The 24,853-nt window shown below is 57.8% G+C and overlaps 1 pseudogene; it reads right to left on the bottom strand.

Annotated features, from left to right (window-relative positions):
• Positions 1-307: 307 nt before the first annotated feature.
• Positions 308-24,853, bottom strand: part of LOC133344739 (G protein-activated inward rectifier potassium channel 1-like) — a 240,705-nt pseudogene continuing 216,159 nt past the window's right edge.

Consider the following 24,853-nt stretch of genomic DNA (forward strand, 5'->3'; position numbering starts at 1 on the left):
TTTATTGCGGGAGCCATTTGCTGATCGCTCCCCCCTCCTCTCAATCACGTAATGTCCTCCCACAGCCATCCCCGCCATGGCCACCCGCGTCAACAATCTCACGATTTCAAAAATCGTTATGGCCGCTCAACCTCCCATCGTTTCCTCGGAACACGCAGAGTCAGTCCGGCCGTTCACGAATCGTCGCGGATCTATTCACGTGGACGGATCTCGCGCCGGGTCCCTCGGGCAATCTCGCGGTCGGCGGTGCGTGCCCTGCGATCGCCCCGCACCTCGAGTCTCCCGCGCGGGGCCGGCGGGCGCCGTCTCAGCAGCCGTTCATCTTGCGCAGCTTGGCCGGCAGGGGTGTGCCGCTGCCGAGGGCAGCAGCTGCGACCATCTGCTGCTGCTGCGGCTGCTGCTGCTGCTGCCCACGGGACTCGTATTGCGACTTGCACGGGGACAGGGGGAACACGTCCTCGGGTAGCGACCCGGCGCCCCAGCACGCGGCGGGCCCCCGCGGCGGCCACGGGCGACCCTCGCCTGCGCCAGGGCCCCCGCGCTCATAGCTGCCCATGACCCCGTTAACCCGGCTGCGCGCCCGCGCACGAGGGGCGGCCGAGAGCCCGGGCCACCGCCGATTTTACGCAGCTTGGCCGGCAGTTGATCCTGGGCCCGGAGTGTGCGGCCTCAGTGTGCGGGCCCCCCCACGATCTCCCCGAGACGGGGCGTCGACCGCGCACATCATTCCTCCGGCCGTGGGAGAGGGGCCGGGAGGGAGCGCGGGGAGAGCGGGGAGCATAGGTCGCCGGGACGCGGCGAACGCCGACTCGAGGGACGAGGCGAGCGTTCCTCCTGCTCGCGAACGCTGGAGGCGGGCGTGGGGACCTCGAAGGTGGCGTGGAACTGCGCTAGTAGTCGACTCGGAGGAAGCCGTCCTCGAGTGACATCACGGGCAGGAAGCGTGTCCCCAGAGCACCTCGTCCTCCGTGACGAGGTGCGCGGCCTGGCACGTCATCCCTGCGCACGCGGGAGGTTCGGTGGGTCACGGTGAGGCCTCCTACGCATGACGAATTCAATAGTTTTGTTTCTAACCCCCACTCAGTCTCTCCTCGTGTTCTCTACCCAAGGTCACATCCCTCCCTCTATGCCAAGCGATCCCTAACCCTCCACTCCCGCCACACCCCGCGCTGTTTCTAGGACTTCCTGGAGCCGCAGCTTCCCCCGTTTCCACCATCTTGGATGAGAGGCGCCTGCCGCCGCGTCCCTACACGATCTTAGTGTCACGGATCAATGCGGTGGTTACCGATGACGAACAATGCGCGTGTTCCACCGCTCCCGCAAACGTCTCTCCTCGTGCTGTTATAACTCCCGGGCTGCGTGGCGGGCAGCGGAGGGCCGTGAATCAACAACGTTTCATTGATTGTACTGCAACGTCTATGTCTCCCCACCCACGTGGACGCCATCAGCTGCGAAGGCCGTGCCAGCCAACAGCAACGGCTCTCCCAACAGTCTGCTCAGGCTATAAGAGTTGGTGGGGGATCTTTGTTGATTATCTCTCTCTGTGTGTGAGTGACGTGTTGCACCCCGCCTCTCGGCTGCTGCCATTCCACTTCATAAATGCGCAGATCGGCGCTGCTGCCGTTACGAGCGGGACGCTGTGATGAAGCAATCGCTGCTGCGTGACCACTGATGATGACGCTGCTGCGTGACCACTATGATGATGGCACATATACAACAGGCGTCGTCAGGGTCGGGATCGAACCGACGACCTCCTGCACACCAGGGCGAGGTAGTTAACATCTCCCACCTCGGACCAATGTCCCGGGCTGGTCGCTCTTGCAAACGAGACTCACCCGGGTCTCTCTGAGTCCTCGTCGCCTCGTTACACACATCGACCTGGAACCCGCGGCGGTCTCATCCCCCCGGCCCCCTCCCCCCGCCTTCCTGCCCGACGCACGCCGTGCGAGTCGGTCTGCGCGGGCAGCTGCCGATCGCTCGGCGCGGCAACGCAAACGACTCAGCGACGAGCGGCCGCGGGGCTGACGACTCGAGATCGCCTCGGCAAAGCTGATCTCGACGCCGACCAGGCGCCGATATCAGAACGAAGCGTTCATTGTCGGGTCTATAAACGCGCCTCTTTGGCGCCCGATTAGTGCGGCCCAAGATGCTTTCGACGACGGACAGATCGTCGCGTGTCGAAGCCGGAGACCTCGTGTGGGCCGCGGGCCGCGTGACTGCGGTACGAGCCCAGCGGGTCACCCTGGGCACACGGGGGGTATTATTACTATTATTTTGCCCACACGCATACACCGTCGGCTTCACAGTGGACGTTAAAAATCTCGTGAGAGTTTTTTAATTTAAAAAAGTAAGGACGAGGGCACGTCTCGCTCCCAAAGATGCAAACCGTTGAAAAGTGCTTGAAAGGTTACCTATTGGACAATCACGTTATTGGCGATACTGCTGTGCTACGAAGAAGGCCCTGGCTCGAAACGTCGCCTATTGTTTGCTTCCCTTGAAGGCCACACATTGTTGTAGTGGAGCTCGTCGGTTCGAAGCCATATTCGCAACAACAACAATAACAACAGCAGCAGCGGTAGCGGCTGCCGTGAAACCCCCTTCTGCGACACGCACAGCAGCGGTAGCGGCTGCCGTGAAACCCCCTTCTGCGACACGCACAGCAGCGCCTGGCTTCGCGACCACCATCGCGCTAACAGGAACGGCGCGAGCACAAGAATGCACTCGCGCTCTGCTTTGCCTCGGGGCTCCCCACCGCACCCGTGGTCTCCACGATGCCCTCCAGGATGACCACGATCTCGAACTGCTCGGTCTGCTGCAGGGCAGCGCCTTCGACAGCTCGAAGAAGGGGCTCTTGCTGTTGACCACGTGGCAGATGGTGAGCGGCGACACGAGGAACAGCTGATCGGCGCCCGTGGCCGAAGCCCACGTCCAGGTCCAGCTGATCGAGCGGCAGGAACTCTCCCTCAGCCGTCTGGCGGGACTGCGGGGTGGGTGGGGTGGGGGGAAGGGGATTAGAGAGGACGAAGCGATGATGGGAGGGGGGGCGGGTCTAAGGGGGACAGCGGGAGCGAGGGGGGTCGCCAGGACAGAAACGGAGACGCTGAGAGAGGCCGAGGGGGACAGGGCCGTCGTATTCAGGGAGTCTCCCACGCACTCGCCACTGATGTTAGCCGTGCCTGGGAATCGAACTCAAGTCGCCGGGTCCATAGCCGTGTTCTCTCCACCGCGCCAGCAGTCCACCCCGTCGTCTGCTGCGCGCGCGTGCGTGTGTGTGTGCGCGCGCGCGTGTGTGCGCGTGTGTGTGCACGCGTGCGTGTGTGCGTGTGTGCGCGTGTGTGTGTGCGCGCGTGCGTGTGTGCGCGCGTGCGTGTGTGCGCGCGTGCGTGTGTGTGTGCGCGCGTGTGTGCGCGCGTGCGTGTGTGTGTGCGCGCGTGCGCGTGTGCGCGTGTGTGTGCACGCGTGCGTGTGTGCGTGTGTGCGCGTGTGTGTGTGTGTGCGCGCGCGTGAATGTGTGCGTGTGTGTGCGTGCGTGTGTGCGCGCGTGCGTGTGCGCGCTCTGTCTCTGTGACCGCGCGTGTACTCAAGTCGCAAGTCTATTAACCGCTGCGCGCGGGACGTGGTCGCGTGCGGGGTCTCCCCCCCCACCCCCGCCCCCCCCACCCCTCCCCCCGGGGGTTTCGGGCTATCAAAGTGGCTAACGAGGCTCATCCATCACTGCCACGCGTGCGATCCTCCCATTCCGCTCAATTATCGCCTCCATTCTGCCACGCGCTTATGACGGGGACGCGGATACGGGCCGGGCAGGCGTTGTCGCTGCGGCAATGGGGAGGGCGGGCCGCTTGTGGAGGGAGGCTGATTGCGATGTCTGCCGGTGTGCGGGAAAGCGGACGGAGGGAGGGCACGGGCCGAGCCGTGCTGCTGTGATTACCGAGGGCTCTCGGCATGCGCCACCAGCCCGCGGCTGCCCTCGGGGGAAATCAGTGGACTCAGGGCGACTCCGTGGGTCTGTACGGACGACAGAGCCTCGCTCGCTTCGGCTGATTGTGATTTGGAATCATTTCGCCTTTCGGCGCCGGCCTTTAGGGCGCCGAGGATTATCGGGGAGAGAGGGGGAGGGGGGCGCCACGGGCGAGGGGTGCACCCACGCGCACCGCCTTCAAGCGAGGTACGAGGTCTCACCACGCAGTGATTATTCGGCAATTATATAGAGACTGGAGACTTAAGTTGCGACATGTGAAGGGTGCCACGCGACTTGCGGTGATGCGGGGAGTCGACGAGTCATATCAACAGCGTTGATGATATTATTGGTTCTTTCGGTAAAGTCACGTAGATAAAAAATTAAATATAAAATATTTTTTAAAATAAAAAATAAAAGCCAAACCCACGACGTTTCGATCGCAACACAAGCGGTCTTCATCAAGCGGAGAGAAAAAAAAGACGTGTATTTTTTGCTAAATTTTTTATTGTAATTTATTATTTCTTTTATTTTATTTTTCTATCTACGTGACTTTACCGAAAGAACCAAGAATATGAATTCCTGCAGTCACGAAAGTTTTAAGCATTGATGATGAACCCTTTAATATCTTTTCTTTGCCAGCGGGGTTAGGGGTGGCAGTCGAATGAATGAAAAAAGTACACGTCTACGAATAATGAAATTCACAAATAAACTTGTTTGGGTCCAGCGCTGTTAGCGAGCACCTATTAAAGTTGGCAAATACTCGCAAGCATGCACGGGTGCACATGAGGAGCACTCACGTACACATGGCGCATCGCACGCTTGCGCGTACGAGACCGCGCGTGCACACGTGGGAGACACGTGGGACACCGCGTGGAGGCGCGGGGCACACGTGGGAGACACGTGGGACACCGCGTGGAGGCGCGTGCCCACGTGGGAGACACTGGGACACCGCGTGGACACCGCGTGGAGGCGCGTGCACACGTGGGAGACACGTGGGACAACCGCGTGGAGGCGCGTGCACACGCGGACACGCAAGAACGTACTCAGACCTCAAGCGCAGCGATTCCGTGTTTCGCACCCAAGTGCGGCGTCGGACATGAGACGCCTTCTCCTCCGGCCGCTCTCCATCGTCTCCCCTCCTCCTTCTCCCCTCCTCTTTATCCTCCTCCTCCTCCCCGTGATTGATTTGGGGATCCGGGGACGCGCCGCGCTGAGTGAATGCGCGCTCCGCCGCACGTGACGCGGGTCGCTGTCCCGAGCGAGTCGTCTCAAAATTGAATCGAAATTGGCCTCTTTACGGCGATGAACTGGGCCCATTCATCGCCGCATTAAACGCCTCGGACGCCGAGCGGCATTGTCTACCAGCTGCTCTCGTAATGCCCTCGCCGGATTCGCGTGGCTTGATCTGTGAGATCGGTACGCGGCGATGAGAGATATTCACGGGCCGAATTCTTCCCGGCACGCTCAGAATACCCAGTACTATTCCTCGTGAAGAGTAGGCAGCGTGACACCGTGTCATGATGATGACTATCATCATCATCATCACCGTGATTATAAGCACAATTCTTGATTCTCTTTTACCGCTAGAGAATGAATGGGAGAGGCACGAGCCACTGTGGAGCAACGCGACCGCGCTCATTTCATAGCCGAATGCGACTCTGCAATCAAATGTAACAACAGTACACGAGAGTGCATTGACAGTACACGGCAGTACGTGACGGAGGGGGTGGAGGGAATGCGACGGGTAACAATGTAACGAGCCTGGCTCTGTGCTAACTTGTAAGAAGAGCAGCGACGTCGGTGACCCCTTCTCGCGACCCGACTCGCTCACCGCGCCGTCTCGCTACGTCGCCTCCGTCACTAAGCCAGGTCCGAGTTGAGCGAGTTTAGTTCGCAGCCAGTTCGTTTGCCTAAATGCTACGTAGGCAACTGAGAAGCTCGCAATGCAACGCGACTGTAGCTGCTGTGGTGGTTATCAGGGAGAGGAACTTGCGGTGGGCGAGGAGAGGCGCGGGGTGAGACGCGTGGAGTGAGAGACGCGGGGTGCAGGGTGGAGGAGGGCAGGTGGCCGCGACAGTCATTGGGTTGGCACCCAAAGGTCGGCATCCGAGGGAAGCGCTCGAGCCAGATGGCGATCGCGACATTGGGAGTGGTCATCGAAGGACGCGTGGACTGTGTGGCAATATGCAGAGGTAAGGCTCGATGGCGATTGAGGAGGCCGTTACATTCGAGCAGCCCTTGGTGGTCGGTGTCAACTTTAACGAAGCGCGCGTGATAGCATCAACATCGGCGTTGCGTCGGTGACCTCTTGACCTTCGCTCGCTCTGTGGACGCAGACTACAGGAGGCGTTGGGCTGGTGAGCAGGTGGGTAGCCACGCCACGCGAAGCTGCACTAAGCGATTAGCATGATGACCCAATTACCCACACCGCGTGAAAGCGCAAGCGTTTGTCTCTCCGTTCTAACACAGATTGGCTCGTTCCCCCCCACACCCTGATCCGGTCTCCCGAGCACCCCTCCCACCCCCCACACACCTCGCTCGCGTCCCTCTCACCTTGAGGAGTTTGCAGCGGATCTGCGCCGACACCATGTGACTTGTGCGCAGGTTGCCCACGCGGAACATGAGGCACAGCTGCCCGTCTCGCATCGACACGACCGCCGTCTCGCTGAACATGAGCGTCTCGGCGCGCTTCTTGGGCTGCGACATCTTCATGAACATGCAGCCCACGAGGAAGGCGTCCACGATGGAGCCGAGCAGCGACTGGAAGAGGAAGAGGACGATGCCCTCGGGGCACTTCTCCGTGATGTAGCGGAAGCCGTAGCCGATGGTCGCCTCCGTCTCGATGAAGAAGAGGAAGGCGGAAGGGAAGCTGTGCACGTTGGCCACGCACGGCACGTAGCCCTGCTCGTGGCCCAGCTCCAGGTCGCCGCGCACGTACGCGATGCCCCACCACAACGCTGCCATGACCAGCCACGCCACGGTGTAGGTGAGGATGAAGATGAACAGGTTCCAGCGCCACTTGAGGTCCACCAGCGTGGTGAAGATGTCGGACAGGTAGCGGAACGCCTCGCGGTTCACGTTCCCGTGCTGCACGTTGCAGCGGCCGTTCTTCTGCACGAAGCGCTGCCGCTTCTTGTTGGTGCCCAGGCGAAAGCCGTGCCCCGACGCGGCCGCCGTGCCGCCCACCACGCTGGCCACCACGCAGTACTCGTCCCCCTGCGGCTTCCTACGGAACGCGGACATCGCCTCGCCGACGAGAGCCGCGACGCGCGAGCCCAGCGCTCCCTGACGCCGCTCGGGGCGCCCGCCCGCCCGCACCCCGTCTCCTCTCGGCAGCACGGGGCCCCCCGGGGAAACTTATGCTGCTGAATGCGGTCGCACGGTACCGCGCCGCTCGCGGGTTGGGAGGCGCCGCATCGCGCTGAGATGCCGACGAGAGGAATGACGCGCGCCACGAGCGAAGCGACGAACAATCCCCGCCCGGTCGCTGTGCCCCGATCGGCGCCTCCGAGTTCCGCGTCGGGCGCTCGCTGCTGCTGCGGCTGCTGCGGCTGCGTGCGAGCTGCCTCTGCCACGAGGGAGGGGAGCGCAGGGAGGATTGAGGGTGCCGAAGGAAGCAGGGGCGGCGGGGGGAGAGGGGGGGCAGGCGGTGGGAAGAGTGGGGCAGAGGGGGGCGGTGCCGGGAATGACGGGAAGTCTTGGGGGGCGGGAGGGGCAGGGGGCGGGTGGCGAGAGGGTTTGACGGCTCTCGCCTGGAGCCGAACGAAGTCACGCGGTGCGCCCTGATGGAAACACTATTCACATGTTTTGCAATTAACAGTAATAATTGAATTTTTGGCGCAATAATGATGTCCCCGCGAAGTTATTAAGCGGAGTGCGATTTTATCGAATCACGGCTCCCCCCCCCACGACTCCCGACCGCCCCCCCCAATAAGTGACCCCCCCAGCCAGCAGCGGAACTGGGTGGTGGGCGACCCCGTCGATGAGATCGCGCTCTCGGGACGACGAGCAGCAGGAGGAGGAGATCTGACGTGAGGTCCCGTGCTCCTCCGTACTCCTCTGTGCTCCTCTGTGCTCCTCCGTGCTCCTCCGTGCTCCTCCGTACTCCTCTGTGCTCCTCCGTGCGAGAAGCCGGGCAACGAGGAGTGAAGGCGGCGGGCTCGGGTAAGTCGCGAACATTAATTTCGATCGCGGCCGTCAGCTCTGAGGATCAATGAGAACGCGCGGCCGCAGTGCCCCTTCTCGTGGTCGCGAACGCTCCCTGGGGCGTCTTAAAGATTACTCACACGGGACCCGCTCATGGGCCACCTCACACGCCATCGATATTCAAGTTTAGATTTTCGCACATCATCCAGCCATATACCGTATCACGGGTCACGTGTCACGGGGTCTCCTTCCATAGCATATCACGAAATCATCTCACGGACCATCTTAGAAGCCATCGTATCGATGGGCCACTGAATGGGCCATCGCAGCACGAGCAGACCTCTGTGCTACTTCCCATGCTATCTCACTGGTCACCTACCTGCCCACACGACTGGTCATCTCACGATCAGTCTCAAGGAACAAGTCACCCATGGGGCACACCACGGCATATCTCGTGCAAATATTCACGGGCTACCACTGAGACACATCGCTGGCCACGCAAATAATAACAAGAGTGACGATTTGTTTTTGGGATAACGCGTCCTGTCTACCGGGGGCGTTTCAGAGCGCTTTAAATCTCATCTCAACGCGGTAAAAGGGAACCCCAAGTGGCAGCTGACCTTGTGACCACAAGGTGACTCGGCGCCAGGCCTGCGAAACGGGCAGTGATTGCTGCGGTGTGTAATGCCAATTATAATCAGTCATTTTCGAATTTGGCGAAATTGGGCCTTGACGCCGGCACATAATGGCCAACTCTTACGAATGACGCCAGGGATCTCTGACGTCCAACGTGAAGCAGATGACGCGTAGTAATGTTGTTGTTGTTGTTACTGTGAAGCAGCTGACGCGTAGTAATGTTGTTGTTGTTGTTACTGTGAAGCAGATGACGCATAGTAATGTTGTTGTTGTTACTGTGAAGAGACCCGCAGTGATAACCAGGACGGCAGCTCGAAGTCGAACCGCGAAGCTCTGAACACGAAGGGCGAACGCGTCACCGCTGCGCCACAAAACCGCCCAATGTCATCCCTCCCGTCGTGGTTCAGGGTGGAGCGTCTCCGATGTCGCCGTCATCTGGAGCGATGTTGGCGCCGCGAGGCGGTGGAACTTTGGATCGTGAAGCGCGCCCGTCTCGCTCAGGCGCCATGGTGCGGCTCATTAGCGGGGGGGGGGGGGGGGGATTCGGCACCATCCTCAAGGGGTCCCTTCGGTCCCTGGAATAATGAGAGCCACGGAACAGGAGCCCCCAGGCCTGGTTCAAACAAGTTAGTTGGTGGCGCTGCTGCTGCTGCTGTATTGGCAGCAACAGCAGCAACAACAAGACCCACTCGTCAACAACAACGTTGGTCTCAAAATACAACACCACACACCATCGGCGACGCGGTGGCTTGGAGATGTTAACTACCTCGCCTGGTATACAGGAGGTCGTGGGCTCGATCCCGACCCTGACGACGCCTGCTGCTGTATATTTGTAGTTTGCGTGTCTCTCTCCCCGTGGTCGTGTGGATCTATCTCCGGGTCCTCCGGTTTTCCCCTCCACGTTTAGAAGCGTGCGATAAGAGTAATTTGGCTTCAATAAATCTCCACACGATGAGCCACTTCATTGAGCGATCATTTGTGACAGCTTCTGAAAAATAACTATACGGCTCAGTGGGCCTTGCCTGATGAAAAAAAACAATTGTTTGCTTTAATAGTTTAGTTTCACAGAGCACGAACAGAGAGGCCAGTCAAGGGAGAGATGTAAATTGAGTTATGAATGAGGTCGGCCTTGTTCAGTCGCTTCCCACTCACTTGGGACCCGGGATCAGAGGAGTCAGCGTCGATTTGAAGTTTTCGTGACTGCAGGGATCCATACTCTTTAAGCGTCGCTTCAATGCAGCTCTCCGCTAAGAACCACAGGGAGTAGCGTGAGTCAAACTACGATGACTGCAACAATTATAGTCACGTTCGGCCCCTGTGTCAATCCACTGCTGGATGGATATCTACCCCATGTCGCATTGAGCATGGTGGTGGGGGGGTAGGTTGACCATATTTCACCATGCTTGCTGAGTGCGGGGTTGGTGAGGAGTGCCAGGTGTGGGGGGGGGGGGTGCAGGAACGGATATCAAGAATCAACTCGCTACTGATGTTAGCCGTGTGACAGAGTTTCTTCACCGTACATTCACGCGAATAAAAAGAGCGCTTGATTCTAACGCTTCGGACCAATTCACTCGGAAGACATCGTCAGATCTCGCCCGCTGAGCAGTGGTTGAGCCTGCGGAGTGCTCGGATGGGCGACCACCGTGCTTGCAATAGCAGCGTTAGAGGCTGCAGCGATACGAGGTGGGGAGAAGATGGACACTCATCAAGCAGTGGATTGACAGAGGGCTGGGCATGCACACGACCAAGAAAATCTGCAATCCAGCTCAGGCACCACACATAGCCCCCCCTCCTCAACCCCCCACCATCCCTCTCCGTTTCTCTCCACTTCGGGCGCGGATTACCGACCACGCGGTCTCCGCTCAGTGCGGTCCCTGGCTTTCAGAAAGGGTCGATGGTGCCTCCTGGTGGACGCGCGGCGCAATGACAGCGCGCGTGGCAGTGGGGTGGAGTGCAGGGTGCGCAGGGTGGAGGGCAGGGTGGAGTGTTAGTGTGGAGTGCAGGGTGGAGTGCAGGGTGGAGTGCAGGGTAGAGTGCCGGGTGGAGTGCAGGGTAGAGGGTTAGTGTGGAGTGCCGGGTGGAGTGCAGGGTGGAGTGTAGGGTGGAGTGTAGTGTGGAGTGCAGGGTGGAGTGCAGGGTGGAGTGCAGGGTGGAGTGTATGGTGGAGTGCATGGTGGAGTGTAGGGTGGAGTGTAGGGTGGAGTGCAGGGTGGAGTACAGGGTAGAGTGCAGGGTGGAGTGCAGGGTGGAGTGTTAGTGTGGAGTGCAGGGTGGAGTGCATGGTGGAGTGTAGGGTGGAGTGTAGGGTGGAGTGCAGGGTGGAGTACAGGGTGGAGTGCAGGGTGGAGTACAGGGTGGAGTGGAGGGCGTGATGGCTGATGGAGGGGTGTGGGGGGGCAGGAGGAGTACCCATTGTGTGGTGGGGGGCGAGGAGAGTGCAAGAGATTAGCTCGGACACTTTGTCGGAGCACGTTTCTCAACTCACCCCCCTCTCCGTCACTCCCCCCCCTCTCCGTCACCCCCCCACCCTCACGGGCCATCGTCCTCCCCTCGCACGACACTCGCCCCTTGAATCAACCTCCATGTCGGTGGGTCATCGATCTCACTCTGCACCGCGATCGGTTCCGCGTGACCCCAGTGAACCCGAGCGGCCGCGCGAGAGAATCACTCGGTGGCGCGCGACTCTCCGCGACTCCGCACGTTGTGCCCCTCGCCGAGTCGCTGTAGCAGGCCACGGAGAGAGGGCTCCATGGCGCACGAGAGGGACGCATTGTGGCATGGCGGACGCGTGAAAGATGTCGAGGGGGGGGGGGGGGGCGGTCGGGAAGCCTTCATCCAGCAGTGGATCATTTTTGCAGTCAAGGTGAAGATGATGATGTGATAGTAAACGATCCAGCTTCATGTTGACATGCACAATGGAGGCAGCGCCGATAAGAAAGCAAAGGATGCAGCTGATTTAAACCGAACCAGTCTGGGTCGGCGACCCGGACAATATGTTCCACGCCCGGCACGCCACATCAAGAATGCATAATAGGAGTGGTGCGGCTACGAGTGGCACGGCTACTCCGATCTAACCGTGAAACACGGAAACGAGTCAATAAGACAACCCGACGTTGACGCGATAGCCGCGCTCCGAGGGCTCGTCAGATCACACGACGATCTCGACGGGCAGATGTCACGCGAGGCGGCGACACGACAGAGATCAGGAGCCGCGGAAGTGACACTCGTACTCTGCCACGGAACGATCCTGGCACACAGACGCGCAAAATACAAAGGTCGCCACGTGTAGCCTTCACAGACTGTTGGGCAAGTGCTGTTAGCGATCACATGTGAAGGCCGGGGCGGCACCACGGGGTGGGTGGGTGGCCAGCACCACGCCCGGCCGCCTTTGTCTTCCTAGTGGCGATGTTTTACACACCTCACCAGGTACTCATTGGAGGCTGACTTGACCTAGGGGAGGCCCCAGGACCGGTTTAGACAATCGTCACTGGTGTTGACCGTGAGCGGGAATCGAACTCGGGTCGCCGGGTTCGTAACGCAGCGGCGCTGCCCGCTGCACGACCGACCAGTCCCCAACGCAGTCGCTCACCTCCACACATCGCGCGCAGCATCTCAAAGCGAACAGACGCGCAGGCCGCCAAACAATCTCACATTTGCAGCAGCAACGAGAAGGAGCTGAAACGCGGAATGGTCCCTTCACCCGGCATCGTTCACCAGACACGCGGCGCAACGTTCCCCTCTCTCCCCCCTCCCTCCCTCCCTCCATCCCTCCCCACCCTCCCCTTATGCGCCAGCAGCCGGCGCTGTGGGGGCCTCGGCCGCGCACAGCTGAGAGCCCCAGGCGGTTGCTCGACGGAACGGCCTCGCCAAACCATCGCCGGCTGACAAGGCAGCGGCAGCAGCGACGGGTCGACGGAGGGACGGGGGCTGTGAACGGGTGAAAGGACCACGGGTGGGAGGGGATGTTGGGGGGAGGGGATGTTGGGGGGAGGGGTGTAGAACAAATAAGGGGGGGGGTGGTATTGATGATATCCGAATCAGTATTTATACTGCAGGATGAATCCGATGAGCTATAAAGCTCTTTTTCACAGATGTCCCGGGTCAGAACGTTACAACAACAAACAGACCATACAAAAACACGACAGGAGTTGCAAAGTATATAAAAGGTGACGCAAATTACTAAAAATAACTTGTTTTAGTGTATCGGGTAAAGCCCGCTGAGATATAATTATCATTAGCAACAGTGTAACGCGCTACCACCACACCGCACTATTCGCTCGCTCTGAAAACCGAGTGGACGACTCAGAGGCGCGAGGAGGAAGCAGGGGCGAGCGGGAAGGCCGCGGCAGCCACGCGGCCAGCCGGCGCTACCAACAATTATCCAAGCTCTGCGATCCTGCGCCTCTTAGGGTGTTATCGCCCAATTAAGGTAGTGTTCACGCGTGCGAGGAAACCGCTGCGATTGGAGAAACGCCACGCTCGCGAGAGCGAAACACTCCATCCCATTCAGACGGGACTCGGAGTACACAAGTTGTGCTACACCGCCTCCCCCTGGCGAGCCAGGGCACGGCTCATCCTCGACGCCCACGGGAAGGGAGTTCCACAACTTCTTGCGGTGATCCACTAACCCCCGCCCCCTGTTGCCTTCACAGTGCTGGGTTACAGGCAGCCGCGTGCGGAGCCACGGCAGCCAGCGCCCGGCGGGGAAGGAGAAGGGAGGGTGTTGACCCAGACAGGACCACGCCTGCTCATGAACTTATCCCACGTGCAGAGATGCAGTGCGGGTGGCATGGCTTATGTACAATCACCACCCACCCTCATTCCTTCAGTCGTGCCCGGAGCCTGGGCGCCTCCTACCTCGGGGCCGTGACGCAGTTACACCGCCTGCACACTCCGTAGTTACCCCACTGGCCAAGTTCTCGCTTCTCGGATGCGCATTCTGATGCCCACGTGGCGCGTCCAGTGCATAAATGTGGTTGTGAGAATTGACCTTTAACCAAATAATAATATTAGTAATTGTCGCGTTGTGAAAACGCTTGTACACCGGGTGACGAATTAGTTTGGCTGTGTCGAGCTGTTGGAGAGCTTCACGACACACATTTGGTCAGATCATTACGCGGTGGCCTAAGCCACACATCAATTATGACTCGATTGTAATACGGGCTACACAATCGTGCGTGTTGCAAGAGACCAGGGTGTTTGTTTCACTACGACAACGGCCCCATTCGATGCCCCGCGTGTCGCGAGCGTAATAATCTGATTTCAGTGGCAACCCAATTAATGTGGTCATCGTTACATCCACAAGATCATCGTGTGAATCGCCGAGCGGCAGGGCGCGACGTGGAGGCGTGTTTGGGGTCAGGGTCTCTGGAGGTGGAAGAATGTCCACCCACGACCCTGAACTGTCTGCTCCACACCGCTCCGCCTGTAGCCCAACTCGAACAAAATCGCGTGTGGGCAGGCTGGGGACAATTGAGAGTCGGAGCCTAACTTTGCCAAGGAGCCGAGCAGGAGCGGGCGATATCAACAAGTATGTATGGGGGCTACTTGAACAGGGGGCTGCTTATAATGCGGTTAATACAAATAATAATAATTACATGCATAAGGACCTCAAAAATCTGTACAGGACACAGCAGCAGCAGTAGACACTGAGCATAGAAATGACGTTATAAATACATTTTCAAATCATTTACTAAAATAACTGAACGTTTAATAAGCGGAAGCGTATACATCGGTTTAATGCGCACAGACTCACAGATCTTGATATCTCCCATCGCCTGGGGTCTACACGGCGTAGAAGAGCCACCTCAACCTAAGCCGTATTCACCATCATCAGCCATGGTCGATCCACTGCTGGATGAAAGCCTCCCCGAGCCGCCGCCAATTTTCACGATCCTGCGACGTCGTCATCAGAGGGTCCAAGGGATTTCACTGCCGCCGTCGCTGTGGTGGTGGATGCCCTCTTGGACGCGTTCCGAGAGGGCGTCCACCCATTGCTTGGCTGCTGCCACTCGCTCGTGATTGTCGACCATCGCCGCTCGTCCCTTCTAAGCCACGACGCGCCTTTGCCCAAGCCTCCCGCACCTCCGACTAGTCCGATTATCACGGTTGGCTACGTGCGGTGCGAAAGAAGTTCAACATACATCCGCACACTCGTCGTCTTCGAAGTTTGAACGATGACGTCAACACAGGTAAATCATATTATAAAACTGCTCTCAAGAGCGACTCTTTCGCGATAGCCGCGACAAGCGACACCAACACACAACGACGGTCTCGACTCCGCGTGCTCCTCCTGCTCCTCCCCTCTCTCAGTGCTCAGTATCCACCGGCTCCATGAAACAAACGCACGCACTGCCACGCTCGCACGCCACCCGTCACGGCTGCGTCCCGCGAGAGGTCCCCGGTGGACATTCCATCTCTTGCCAACATTCCATCTCTTTCCAACATTCCATCTCTTGCCAACATTCCATCTCTTGCCAACATTCCATCTCGTGGCAACATTCCATCTCTTGCCAACAGCCGCGCAGGGCGGTGGTCGCTACGACGCGCGGCCTGTGAACGGCACCGTGGAGGCAGCAGCGAGGGTTGGCGGATCACGGCGTTGTGGAACTCCCTCGTGCGCGTCGGGGAGGTGCCATGCCCTGGCTCGCCACGAGGAAGGCAGCGCAGCAAGTGGGATCACCGCCGGCTGTTTCCAGCTGGCCGAGTGTCGCGCCCTCGCGCAAGGCGTCGGCTGTCTCGGGCTGCTCCGCGTTCCTCCCCACGTGGTCAAATAATCATCATCACGACTCGTCATTAATTGGCCAAAATAGAAACCCAATGCAGGAGCCACCTGAAAAGGCGTCCTAGGACTCGGTGTGGTTTTGCTGGGGTCTCCGCTGAACGAGAACGCTGGAGAGCGCCTTCAAGTCGAGATGGTATTCGGCCTACTCTTCCACGCTCTCGCAGACGGCTCGGTCAGAGGAAATTATTTAATTGGGGTCAAAAAGTTGAACTCCGTTTACCGACTGCGCGCAGCCGCCAGATGGCGCCACGGGCCGTCACGCGCGGCCCGGGGCCTCTGGCGGCGTCCGCGCGCTCGTCCATCAGCGGTCGACTCGCTCACCACGCTCAGAATGTGATCATCATCATCAGCAGCAGCATCATCATCGACGTGCGTGTGTGTGTCCTCGAGCACACACAGGTGCTATAGGCTGCGGCTCGGCAATGTAATGAGCAGAGAGGTCAGTGTAGCAACATCAATTGTTGTACTGCACGATGACCCCCCCCCCCACCACCACCACCGCGTCTATGCTCCCCTGGGCAGCGTGCTGGAAGTTGACAGGAGGGTCTCGACGCGGACTTGGAGCTGTCGCGACTGCGGGGAGGAGAGCGCGGCGTGGGGGGCGCGGGAGGTCACTCGGTGTCGGGCCGCTCGTGTCGGCGTTGTCACCGCGAGTGAGAGTCACGGCACCGCGCGGCGGACGCGAGGAGGCGTCTCCGTGAGTGAAGGTGGCCGAAGGCTCCGGCGCAGTGACAAAGGCAAAGATCGCCCGGACAGACACGGGCGCGGCTGTGGAAAGAGCACAGCGCCCTATTTACTCATGTATTTAGTTGGGTACAACGTATGGCGCTTTATGAGTGTAATACATTATTACGAGTAAATATTAAGGCCAGCACGTCGCACGAGGGTGTGGCGTGGCCAGCACCACGCACAGCCGCCTTTGTCTTCCTCCGGTGTCGGTGTTTTTACACGAAGCACCGGGTACTCGTTTGAGACTGCGTCGGCCTCGGGCAGGGCAGGCCGAGTTGAGGCACGCGCCACTGATGTTGGCCGTGAGCAGGAATCGCGCCTGAGCTGGGTGCGTGGCGCAGTGCCGCTCACCGCTGCGCCACCGCCACACACCGCGTGGAGGGCACCCGGAGGACCCGGAGCAACACCCCCACGCATCACGCTCACGAGGTCCACACGGATGGGTTTACGAACCCACGTGCTGTCGCTCCCGTCGCCTGATCATCTCACATCCCAGAGGGGCGTGAGAGCGTCACGCAAATCATTACGTGACCCACCAACCCTCCTTACCAAGCTCTTTATCGCAGGCGCGCGCCACCATGCCCGGCTAAAATGAACCCACACACGCGTGCGACACGAGGGGACGGTTTACATCGTGGCCGCGTCTCCTTCTAGCCCAATACCTTCTGCCCCAGGTGAGCTCCAGCTGAGCCCCAGGTGAGCTCCAGGCGAGCCCCAGGTGAGCCGCAGGGCTCCGTGTCACTGTGACCCCCACTCTTCCAGCATTGGGGGGGTTCCCTCTTCCCCGACGCTGCGCGCGTGACCCCCCCCCCGCCCCCCCACGGGGGTTACGAATCTCTCAGTGGCGACCCTCGGGGTCACGTGGCGGGGGACGCAGCTGGGGGTAATGAATACAATCTGCTTGCTGAGCTGCACGCGAGAGATGTGTGTGTGGGGTGGGTGGGGGGCACGCCGGGGCTGCGTAGAACTTGAACGCTCACAGGGCGCGGTGTAGACGCGCCCTGCTTGGCTTGCGTCTTCTCACGACGGCCTTCTTGTCCCACGGTCTTCTCGACAGCAAGTTGTACGTCAAGGCCGTCTCCCACCTGACAACTAACCAGGGTCAGACACGCTTCGTTCAGGGTCATTTGGCAATGGGGTGTGTGCAGACAATGCCGCAGTGCGCAGTCCTGTCCCAATCCACTGCTAGGCGAAGGCCTCCCCACGCCTTTGGGACAAGGCAGTTGTTGGGCTGCACTTCGTCTCGCTGTTCGGTACGGCTGCTTCTGGGGGCAGTGGGGGCTGCCAATAACCGGGTTTAGATGTCACTCGCCGTGGCTGGGAATCGAACTCGGGTGGCCGGGTCCACAGCGCCGTCGCCAGGGGCAATGGACTCGCGTCCAGCCTGAACGTCGCCGTTTGTTGCTGCCGGGCGGTCCCCGCGTCCACGGGCGCGCGACTCGTCACGTGCTCGCACTCGGGCGGGCGAGTCACGGCCAACCCAAAGGAGCCCATTGTCGATTCAGTTTTGCCCTCATTTCGTGAGCTCCGCGTGGTCCTCTAAGAGGCCGGCTCTGGGCTCTATTCTTGAGAGCAGCCGATGCACACACCCCGGCATCGCGGCACGTGAGTTACACCCCTCCCCTCTCTCCATAGACTCTGGGGGCAAGTGCTGTTAGCGATCAGCTATGAAGGCCGGCACGACACTCCAGAGGATGTGCGTGGCCAGCACCACGTCTTTGTCTCCCCAGTGGCGATGTTACACATCACCCCAGGTACTCATTTGAGGCCGAGTCGACCTAGAGGAGGCCCAAGACCGGTTCAGATAATCGTCACTGCTGTTGACTCGGGTCGCCGGGTTCGTAGCGCAGCGCCCTAACAGCCACACGACCGTCCCCCCACGTCGCACACGACTCGCACGACTCGCGCACCAGCAACACCCATAACAGAAGCCATGAATGTTGATAATTATCCCAACTACAAGAGCACGCCAATCAACACTCTCTCTCCACCCCCCATCCCTGCCTCCACCCCCCCCACACCCCCGGGACGCTATTAGTCCGGCACTAATAAGAATCTAAGGCAGCGCGCCGGGCGCTCACGGGACGCGCCGCCGTCACGGCCAATCGCCGTGAGTGACAGCTTCCCGTCAGCAGCGCGCCTCCCAGAGAATCCGAAATCGCTTTTAAAATCGCGTGACGGGTTCGTCGATGTCTTTTATGGTCGCTGTTTGTTGGTGTTTGTGTCCTACAGATCAGCTCTGACCTGCAGCGCGGCTGCTGAGGCTGAGAGAAATTACAATCGCGAGATCAACGCGCGTCTAGGCTCTCAGTGAGAGGTCGCTACTTCTCCGCTGCTGATCCTAAGGTCTGGAGATTCTCCACACACTGCTCGCCCGCACCGCCGACTCCCCGCGCTCCTCTCTTTACAGTGAAGCTAAAGATCAACATCTTGTATTCAATATTAATTCACTTCCCCCCCCCCCCTCCTCCCCAGGAGAGCCACCCGAGTCCTTTCTGGGGTCTTTATTCTCAGACATTTTCAGTCGATAAAAATTAACCCGTAAAAACAAAGTTTTTCACTATAAATCCTTTATATGCGTAACATCGGTTTTATGTTATTATTCATTTGTGTTTTTCTTGAGTAAGAGTTTCATTTTTATCACATTGGTATTTTCAATTAAATATGATTTTTTTCCTAAAAAGTGTAACATTTTGGAAAAATCTTTTCACGAAAATAAATTGTCACGCACAACGAGCCTGTGTGTAAAATGTCAGCTCGATTGGATCACGGGAAGTGGGTTAAAAAACGACCGAAAGATTTGCACGGTCGTAAGCGCGCAAGCAAGCAAGTGAACTTAATATAAAGGATTTAAAAATATATTGCTTATTATACGAGTGGGAGGAAATCGGAGCACCCGGAAAAAACCCACGGACGCGACGGGGAAACACTATATCCCCGTACAGATGGGAACAGATGTCGATTAGTCAAATTGCTGTACCGCGTTGTTGTGGCGAGCCAGGGTTACGGCACCTCCTCGACGCCCACGGGAAGAGAGTTTCACAACATTCACGCGGTGATACACCAACCCTCGCAGCTGCCCTCACAGTGCTGGACTACAGGCAGCCACGTGCGTCGCCGCCACCATTGGCCGACCATCGCAGCTCCGCCCTTGCCCGGTCATGATCGAGTCTCTCCTGACACGAGTCCCTCCACGTTGTGACAACGAGAATCAAGTTGGTTGTTTACACACAAAGGCCTGCCTCGCTGAGATCCCACGACTATTCTTCAAGAGAGTCGTGCATTGGGATGTTTGTCCCAATCGCTGTTTCGCTTGAACGGAAAGTCGGAGAAGCCAGAGAAGAATCGCCACGCGCACGGAGCGGGTAAACACTCAAACGTCCGTACGGATGGGTTCGTGAACCTACTTGCTGTACTGCCACGTGGTGCCCACCGCACGGACGGCAACCACCTGAACGCCGCTGGCCACGAAACTGCAGCGAAGCAGGATTCAATCCCTGCCTGTGGGTGGGTTGCACATCTCACATTACCGTTTGCTTTCCATTATAAATCAGCCTAAATAAGGGACGGGCTTGCATTCCGCTGGCAGCAAAACGTAGCGCCTGTTGTATTTAATTGCCTGTTATTCATTGAATAATTACGAGCGAACGTCACAGCAAATAACACCCTGGTCAATCCTCCTTTTCCTTGGGCAAACACGTGGCGTGTGCTGAGCCCCGTCTCCTGGAGACGCGAGTCGGTGGTTCAAGTGGAAGGGCTCTGATCTCGTGACTCTTACACAGCCGCTGAGCCACTTTGTTAAGCTATCACTTGTGGCCAGGTCGCTTCTCAAAGATAACTAATAGCTCATTGGGCCTTACCTGGTAAAATATAGTTTAATTTAAATGTATTTATTTTGAGCGTCTTTCTTCCCTTTTCTATTCTTTGCACTCCAATCGTTTTTGTTGTTGTACATTTTTAACTCGCCCGACTGGACATATGTGAAAAAGAGCTTCATAGCTCATCGGATTTCTCCAGCCGACACAAATGAAGGGTCCCAACTGCCTCTACTCCACCACCACCACCAGCAGCAGCACCTCCCTCGAATGTTGTGCCTGCCACGGCGCTGCCGTTCAGCATCATCCGGCAACAGATTCGCGTGGCTACAGACGGCGCCACCCCCCACCGCGAGACGTCGCGCCTCACCTCGGCTCATCACCTGATGATGCTGGTCTCACCTGCGTTGGCAGTGGTGCACAAGAATAATGAATTAATAACAGAAACCAATCCCCGATATATTCGCCAATAACGCTGCCTTAGATGTCAAAAATATTCGAGGCGACGTCTCGGGGAAAAATGGCTGTGGAGAAGAGCCGTCGCCTGAAACGTCGCATTTATTTAAATTTCCTTTTAAGGCCTCCACAGTGTTATTGACGAATGAGTTGTGTTGTTGTTGTTAATTTAAGCTCGCGTGACCGCTGGAATTAATTTTCCACTTAATATTTGGAACCTTACACTTACTGATTCACATCGGCGTACAGTTACGTGTGCGGAGATCACATCATGTCCGTTGTATATCAGTTGGCCACGATATTTGTTTTACGTGAATTTGTGCTTGTTGTTAAGGCCATCAAATTGCAAGTATATACAAATAAACAGAGTATGAAGTCAGAGTGAGGCTAATAAGGATTGGAATACGGAGTCAAACTAACTCACGATGTGAGCAGTGAAGAAGGATCATTGACCAAATGTCAACTGTTACATGAGTTTAACACGTAGAAGGCTTAAACGACCAATATTTACTACAATAATTGACGACTATTATGAGCCAAGAATGTCTGTGTGTCCCGCGCGTGACGTCACTCCACGTCGGCCAGCCCCCCTCATTAATAATCATGAAGAGGTGACGTCTTCAAAATGGACCCCCCCCAAATTAATAATAATTAGCGGGTGACGTCACTCCACATGGGGGGGCGAGGCGCCTCCTCCCCCCTCCTCAGCGTCAACTCACAACCCTCACTACAAAGGCAGAACCCTCACGTCACGCGATTTTCGTAGCGCTGTTGAGACATAGAAGTAAAAAGGACGCCGTGATGAACAAGGGATTATAGCCTTTAAATAAAATAGGTCTGTGTCACCGCGCCCTTACAAATTGCACACGAATTGATGCAATGGATATCACGTCGCGGTCTGCTTTTCGCTTGCAAGTTTCAGATTTACTGCAATACACCCGTCGTCCTTGAACGGGCAAAAGGCTCGTTATCTATAATAGAGGGTGCTGGGTTAGATCGCGTTAATATATGTGTCGATAAACCCGCCACCGTCCAACACACCGGTTAGTGCTGTACTAGTGACGATTTGGCACGTTTTGTTCACGTGACAAACCTTACTAACAGGCTGTGTCGGATCGTGGCGGGTCTAACGGCACATTCATAGTTACGCGATCTCACCTAACAACCTCTATGACGAACCGCCGTATCATGTATTTATACATATATGTAAAACGTTACTTATTTATTTCATGGCCACAGCATTTCTCGACGAAGGAGTTGAGTATGTTCACCACTGCCAACGCGAGCAGCAGCAGCAGCAGCATCGTCGCCAGGTAATGCGTTTAGCGCGTGCCAAGGGCGACTCCGGCGGTAAGGGGATCGCAAGAGGCGACGCAGGGAGTGGAGAGGGCGGTGATGGGATTGGGGGCTGCGATTAGCGTAGCCGCTCCTCCCTGCCCACGTGTGCAAGGACATTCATCGGTAAGCCACCAAACCCCCGCAAGTGACGCTCACGCCGTGCGCTACGATGATCAGGCGCTGCGTGCCATCGCCATAAATTCCGTCACCGTGGAACAGACCGTCATGAGCGTTACTAATTATATGGTAATGAGGTCTCGCGCAGCGTAACAACACATAACCAGGAGAATACATTACATGCGTGCATATTTATGCTCGGGACGCACGTAACGTGAGCCCTCCTCCCATCGACGTGCGAGAACTCGCAATAAACACAATCTCAGCATTGAATCACACCGCACAGAAAGTTTTTAACCAAACCAAACTTCGCTCTCATTTCTGCTTCCCTACTCCCTGCCCGATTTCCCCCGCTCCCTCCCCCTCCCGCATCTTCCCCCCCCCCCGGGCACGTAGCCACGTGGCCTGGAACCCAGCACTGCGGAGGCAGCGAGAGAGCCCGAAGCCGTCCCTCGCCAGACGGCGATTCAGCGAAGATGCGGGCTCCACCTCTTCCGCCTGTATGGGGATAGAGTATTTCCCCCTCGCATGCGTGGCTTGTCCCCAGGTGCTCGGGTTTTCCTCCCACGTGTTAGCACTCATTCAGTGGCCGAAGAACACCTAGATATATAGAGGAGCACAGAGCTTCGGTAATTGTTGGAGCCGGCTCATCGCGTGGATGCCTCTGAGTCGTTCGCTCTCTCAGAGAGCCAGCGACAACTGTGTGGTGCATTGCGAATCGAAGTGATGATGATTCTTCTTCTCCAAGTGCTCGCATTGAGCCGCGGAAGAGGTGAGATTTGTGTGATTCGTTTCTAATCGCTCCGGGACGACGCTTCACGCGCTGCGCTATGAACCCGGCGACCCGAGTTCGATTCCCGCTCACAGCCAGCACCAGTGACGATGATCTGAACCAGTCCTGGGCCTCCCCTAGGTCGACTCAGCCTCAAATGAGGACCTGGTGCGGTGTGTAAACGTCGCCATTTGGGAGACAAAGGCGGCCGGGCGAGGTGCTGGCCACCAACTCCCTTTGCAGTTTTTTCCTGGATTTTTCTGTTTGCGCATAGTCACATAGTCACTTTAAGATGTTTTCTTGTTCATGTTTTTGTTTTTTGTTTGTTGCGGTTGCATCCGATTCAAGAGCCGAATGGCTCACAGAGCTATACCAAATAAATGAAACTGAAAACTGCGTGCCGTTCCGGCCTTCCATAGGTGCTCGCTAACAGCACTTGCCCCAACAGTCTGATGAGGCTAAAGGGGGGGGGGGGGTATGTGTCTTTGTTTGTATGTTTGTACGCGCATTGCTGGATCCGCTAAACATTGCAGAGGAACTTGGCGATGGACTGTCACGCCGAAGCTGCGCGCAGGGGGCCAGCTCGTGCGAGCGCCTCGCGCCTCGCGGCCACCCCCACGAGGGGGCCGCCACGGGACCCGCCGCCAGGCTGCGGCAATCTGACGTCGCGCCGAGCTGAAGGGGCCACCTGACAGGCGGCGTAAGCGCACGGCAAACCATTTTTATTATTTCGTGAAGGAGTCGGGTTGGGTTTGGGTGGCGAGTTGGTGGGGAGGAGGAGGAGGTGGGGGGGGGGGAGCCCGACTTAAATCCTCCCGCAAACCTACCCCTAACTCGAGGCCCCCCACCCCCTCACCCCGGACACTTCCCCGACGCCAACCAGCCCCACCTCCAACATCGCCTAATCATCCTATTAATTAGTCTCCATGGGAACTCGGCGCGCGCGCGCGGCGCTGCTGTCAATCACGCGGCGAGCGGCCGAACGGAGGCAGATCCGACCGGGCCCGGTGCGACGCGCGGGGGGCCAAGGTTGCGGGTGGACGAATCAAACATCTGTGAATCAAAGCGGCGCGTTTAGCGGGGGCACGGGGAGCGGGGGTACGGGGAGGAGAGGGGAAGGGAGGGGGGGTGGCTCCCACCCCCCAGATCCCCCGGGTCTGCGCCCCCACACCGCGCCCGCAGCAGAGCAGGAGCGTAGCGCGCGAGACACGGACGAGTGAGCGGAGATCAGACGAGACGGCGAGGACGCGCGATTTCACTCAATGACGCGAGGGCTTTGACCGGGCGGTTGTGCGATGGAGCTCGGTCACATTGCGTCGATGATGAAGTGATGACTTTGATGATAGCTCTGATGAGATGTATGTGATGATGAGATATGTGCAATTCGGTAATGGCTGATTAGTGATTCGAGCTGGAATGCGTCTGATGAACTCATAATGAGATATCTGTTGATGATGAAGCGATGTCTACGATGAGATCTCGCAAAATATCTGTCCGAATATGAAAGTTTTAATTAGCACCGTGCTAAGCCCCGTCGCGACGCGAGCGTTTTTCTCTGCACGGCGCATCGCACATACTCACACCACGCGTACTCACACCACGTGTACTCACACCGCACGTATTCACACTACATGTACTCACACTACACGTACTCACACTGCACGTACTCACACCGCATGTACTCACACTACACGTACTCACACCACGCGTACTCACACCACGTGTACTCACACCGCACGTACTCACACCACGCGTACTCACACCACGTGTACTCACACCGCACGTACTCACACCACGTGTACTCACACTACACTTACTCACACTGCACGTACTCACACCGCATGTACTCACACTACACGTACTCACATCACGTGTACTCACACCACGCGCACTCACACCGCATGTACTCACACCACACGTACTCACACCACGCGCACTCACACCACGTGTACACACACCACGTGTACTCACACCGCACGTACTCACACTACACGAACTCACTACACGTACTCACACCACGCGTACTCACACCACGTGTACACACACTGCACGTACTCACACTACACGTACTCACAATACACGTACTCACACCACGTGTACAC

This window comes from Lethenteron reissneri, chromosome 20 (assembly GCF_015708825.2).
Source record: "Lethenteron reissneri isolate LAM-NWPU_2019-01 chromosome 20, ASM1570882v1, whole genome shotgun sequence".
Classification (NCBI taxonomy): Eukaryota; Metazoa; Chordata; class Hyperoartia; order Petromyzontiformes; family Petromyzontidae; genus Lethenteron; species Lethenteron reissneri.